Below are 5,420 nucleotides of genomic sequence, written 5' to 3'. Positions count from 1 at the left end.
CTACAGAAACAATATGCATAGATAGTCTTATCAAGGTACGGACCTCTCATCTTCTACTCTTCACTGACTACTACCTATTCTTTTACTTCAAGTTTATTGGCTGGTAATTTCTAATATCATCTTACCATTCATTGCCTTCCCTGAGGACTATGCTTTGGTGCCTTAAGGCACCGAAGCTGCGTCTCTTCTCTGATGGCTTAGCTCTTTAATGTCCTTGAAGCATGTGGTCGCAAGTGTCCTAGTAAAGAATATATACGGAAAGTTGAAGTTGCATATGAAAATGAAATGCTTGGTCTATTAGAAGAGAAGAAGGATTTGCTTGAAAAGTACAAGGATTTGTACAATAAGCCATCAAATAGTGATAGAAAGAAAGATCTACGGTTCAAGAAGGCTGAGAAGAAAGCTGGTTAGTCCTGTGGCGCCTGTAATCCTTTATTTGCCCAATGACAGCCAAGCATTTCTGACAAGTTGAAATGGCATGTTTCTGTTAAATACTTATAAATCCATTTCCGTGTATATGTAACTTTCTGATTGGTTTACGCACCCCCATTTAAGCAGAAAGATATTGGAAGATCAAAATGTGCTAATTCTGGAGAAATGCCTGATTTATTTTTACCCTTTATTTGCATGGTTATCTAATCAAATTTGTTACTACTTGTGCTCATAAATAAACACCATTTATACATGAGCATGGTCTCCAGTATGCAAGTTTGACCGTTATATTTTATATGAATATATTGGTTAAATTTTACACAATCTAAAATAGATATTTTATATTATTTTTACCTGTAAAATAGATTGGAGCAAGCGCACGATGGGGGTCTAATACGAGTATACGACACACAGGACGGAGAAAAGAAGGAGCAGGGAAGCCTCCTTACCTTGTAGGACGACCCGCGGCCGCCGGAATCGGAGCTGAAGAGGCGAGGAGGGTTTCCGGTGAGGGGCCGGGCCAGGCAGCGCCGCTCCTCCTCAAGCGCGCGCAGGGGCGGAGCCACGTTATCTCTTCCGGTGTCACTGGCACCGGGTAACACCCGTGTATACCTTATACCTGGTACATATTTTTAGGTTGGACACCGGTAACTTTTTGACCTGGACACCGGCCAGCCCACCGATACAAAACACAAGCCAGTGTAGCAGCCCATCTAGGTAAATGCCCACTCGTGATCGATCCATTACTCGATCCCTGTATGCGCGCCTGTTGAAAAAACGCTATCGATCTAACTAATTGATCCCAATACGCCTGTACGTGCACCTATTCTATTGCTCGTCCGCTCGGCTTCTCCGCCCATCGCCCTTCTCCGCCGCCGCGCTGCCAGTCGCCGGCGCGGCCAGTCGCGCGGGCAGTCGCTGGTCCGTCTGGTTGTCCATCGAAATGTTCAAGCATCGCTAGCCGGCCGCCTCAACCCTCGCCCACCGAGAGATTGTTGGAAATTTGAGGTATATCTCAACTTCGTACTTGGTAATTGCCTATCTCTCTCAAATCTAAAATCTCAATTGTGTGTAGGAATTTTAATTTTTTGAATTTCTGTTTTTTAATTGTATGGCTAGGGTTTTTAAATATGAAGGTATTATAATTGAGAACAATTCACTGCGATTCACATCTAACAGGGGAGGATTATTTCAGCGAGAACGACAAAGCACAATATCGAGTAAGTTTAACTCCCTAATCGTATTGTTCAATCAATATGTTTTGTTTATTGTTTCTATTCTTGCATATGCAAACACAAATAATGCAACTCATACATTTTTGCTAACATAATAATAACTATTAACAAGAGAATTTTGGAAAGGTTTCTTAAAAAATGAAGTCCTCGGCACAAGATGATATAGCTAGCCCATCACATGAACCGGTTCATTTTAGTATGAAATCTCACTGCCATATAATTTGTGTTGTTGGGTATGTTATTTTTTGTTCCATAATATAAGGTGTACTGATTTCCGTGCAAGTCAACCATTCGAATGTTTGACCAAGATTATAGAATAAAATAACAACATCTGCAAAACCTAATAGATAAAGTATTAAACTATATTTCTTGAAGGATCAAATGATATAAATTTCGTACTGTGGATATTGATATATTTTCCAAAAACACAGTAAACATGTACTCGTTTGACTTAAAAAAACACCTTATATAAAGGAATGGAGTATATACTATTGCTTGGTGTCTATCCTTGTATATATGATGTGTATGTGGACACCGGGACATTTTTGTTCTGGATCCGCCCCTGAGCGCGCGCGCAGGAGACCCCGTGCTGGAGCGGAGGAGCAACGGAAGTCGACGGCGGAGCGCACCGGCGGAGCGGATCGCCGACGCCATGCCCTCTCGCTTTCCTCGCGGCAGCCCGAAGGCCGTTCCTCCCCTTCCTTCTTCCTCACAGCACTGACCCGCACGCTCGATCGGGCCGGAGTAGAAAACGGCCCACCTACTCGTCTACCCGTCCAGTCTGTGCCGAGACGCGCCGTTCCACCCGGCCAGTGTCGGCCTTTGTTTCGTACTGTTTTTCTTTCCATTCGTTTGTTCTCTTTCTTTCTTTCTTTCTTCTACTTTTGTTTATTATATTTAAAAATGTTCTGAACACATATATCTCAAAAATAAATTTAAATAAAATTTTAAAAGTGTTGATCATGCATTTAAAATATTCATGTAGTGTAGAAACAATGTCCATATATTTGTTTTAAATTTTCGCACCACTTCAAATATGTGACGTTTATAAAATTTTCAAAATAAAAAGTTCATGATAGTTTTAAAATATATTTAAAATGTAAGTTAAATAATCACAATATTTTATAACATTCCAAAAATGATCATGACATTTTAGAAAATGTCAAATGTTCCAAAAAATATCTTCCTGGCATTTCTGAAAAATTGTTTACGCAATGCAAAAGATGTCCCAATATTGTTTTTTTTAAATTGGCATGTTTAAGTAAACATTCACGTGTTTAAATACAATAATTTTATGATTTTTCTTAAATTATATACAATGTAAAAAATATTTCATACTATAAAAAAATCATAGATTATAAAAATATATTTATAACATTTAGAAAAAAAGATTCATAATTTAGGGAAAATGTTAAACCTCTATATGAAAAAATGTTTCAATGCGTATATGAAAAAGGTCAAATGTATTTGAAAAATGAAGACAAAATTAAAAAACACATAAAAGAACAAAAAAGTACAAAGAAATGGCCCGATAAAAACACATAGAAACAAAAGAAAAGAAGAAGAAATAAAAACTGAAGCTTCTAAAACCGGTCTGAACCGGTCCATAGAAGCTTCCCAAACTGCTCACTGAAGTCAAGCAGAAAATGTATATGGGAATGCCCGCTTTCGCTGGGCGCTCGCCCTAGAGGCGAGACGAGCTTCTTTCTTGGAAAGAGCGAGACATAACCCTGACGTTGTTCCACGCGTAACACGCTGGAAAGTGACCAAACAAGCACCTGTACTCAGCTCAGTTAGGAATTTGGTCCAATTTGGTTTGGGTTTTTATTCTAGGTTTTTAGTCGGCCGCTGCTGCACTAGCGCGTACCAACAGCTGTGATTTCAGATTTTCAACGGTTTTGGGTTGTTTTCACCCTAAAAACATGGCTACTATAAGGTTTATAAAAAAGTTCAATAGTAATAAAAAGAAAATCTCTTTAAAAAAATTGTGAATATCAAAATTGTTATGAATTTTTGAAATGTTCCTGAACTAACGAATGTCATGAATTTATAAAAATTATTCACGAACTTACAGATGATCCTGAATTTTACAAAATATTTACAGAATTTAAAAACTTTCTAGAATTAAAAAATGGTACATATGTTAAAAAGTGTGCACTCTTTAAAAAATTAGGGGATTCAAAAATATTCCCAAGTTAACAAGTGTTCAAAACTTGAAAAACAAAATCATGAAAGTATTCATGAACATGAAAAAACTATCTGACAAATTAAGAAGAAATGAAAAAGGAAATCCAAAAGAAAACCAGCAAAACCTACAGAGAAACACATAAAAAATAGGAAAAGAAAAACTAGGAAAAACACTCTAGAATCTCCCCAAACTGAAGTTGAAAATGCGCACTAGGCCGACCCAGTTACGTGCGCGAGCGTGAGGGATGGTGCGCGAAGCGCGATTGCTCTACCAAGATCGCTCTATTCTTGGAATAGGATTCCCGAGCTGTGCCTACGTTTTGTTTATTATTTATTAGAGATGGTTTCCCTTGCGGAAGTAATATCAGAAATCTAATTCTGCTCTTTGGAGCATATGCTCCTGCGTAGAAAAATGTTTTTTGGCAAAATGCAAAAATTCTACAAAGCATTGTTGTTGAAAAAACCCGATAGAAACACATAGAAACAAAAGAAAACAAGAAGAAATAAAAGCTGAAGCTTCTAAAACCGATCTAAACTGGTCCATAGAAGCTTCCCAAACCGCTCAGAGAAGTCAAGCAGAACATGTATATGGGAATGCCCGCTTCCGCTTGGTGCTTGCCCTAGAGGCGAGACGAGCTTCTTTCTCGAAAAGAGCGAGCCATAACCCTGACATTGTTCCACGCGTAACACGCTAGAAAGTGACCAAATAGGCACCTGTACTCAGCCTAGTTAGCAATTTGATCCGATTTGGTTCGGGTTTTTATTCTAGGTTTTTTAGTCAGTCGCTGCTGCACTAGCGTACCAATAGCTGTGATTTCATATTTTCACCGGTTTTGGGTTGTTTTCACCCTAAAACACGGCTACTATAATATTAATAATAAAGTTCAATAGTAATAAAAAGAAAAGCTCTTTTAAAAAATTGTGAATATCAAAATTGTTATGAATTTATGAAAATTATTCATGAACCTACAAATGATCTTGAATTTTAAAAAATATTTACAGAATTTAAAAACTTTCTAGAATTTAAAAAAAGTACATATGTTAAAAAGTGTGCACTCTTTAAAAAATGTTAGGGGATTTAAAAATATTCCCAAGTTAAAAAAGTGTTTAAAACTTGAAAAACAAAATCATGAACTCAAAGGTATTCATGTACATGAAAAAACTGGCTGACAAATTAAGAAGAAATGAAAAAGGAAATCCAAAAGAAAACTAGCAAAACCTACAGAGAAACACATAAAAATAGGAAAAGAAAATCTGGGAAAAACATTCTAGAATCTATCCGAAACTGAAGTTGAAAATGCGCACTAGGCCGACCAAGATACGTGCGCGAGCATGAGGGAGGGTGCGCGGTTGCTCTACCAAGATCGCTCTATTCTTGGAATAGGATTCCTGCGTTATGCCTATGTTTTGTTTATTATTTATTAGAGATGGTTTTCCTTGCGGAAGTAATATAAGAAATCTAATTCGGCTCTTCAGAGCATATGCTCCCGTGTAGAAGAATGCTTTTTGGCAAAATGTTAAAAATTCTACAAAGCATTGTTGTTGAAAAAAGCAAGTAGTAGAAAT

At 37.5% G+C, this 5,420-nt stretch overlaps 1 long non-coding RNA gene across 1 annotated transcript in view; it reads right to left on the bottom strand.

Annotated features, from left to right (window-relative positions):
- LOC119310560 overlaps positions 1 to 984 on the bottom strand; it is a 2,986-nt gene extending 2,002 nt beyond the window's left edge. The window contains exon 1 of the long non-coding RNA XR_005150723.1: positions 882 to 984. This is a non-coding gene — a long non-coding RNA (uncharacterized LOC119310560). The remainder of the gene's footprint in view (positions 1 to 881) is intronic.
- Between the last annotated feature and the right edge of the window lie 4,436 nt (positions 985 to 5,420).

This window comes from Triticum dicoccoides, chromosome 1B (genome assembly GCF_002162155.2).
Source record: "Triticum dicoccoides isolate Atlit2015 ecotype Zavitan chromosome 1B, WEW_v2.0, whole genome shotgun sequence".
Lineage (NCBI taxonomy): Eukaryota > Viridiplantae > Streptophyta > Magnoliopsida > Poales > Poaceae > Triticum > Triticum dicoccoides.
Note: the sequence above shows the minus strand (reverse complement) of the source record. Positions and strands in the feature narration are given on the sequence as shown.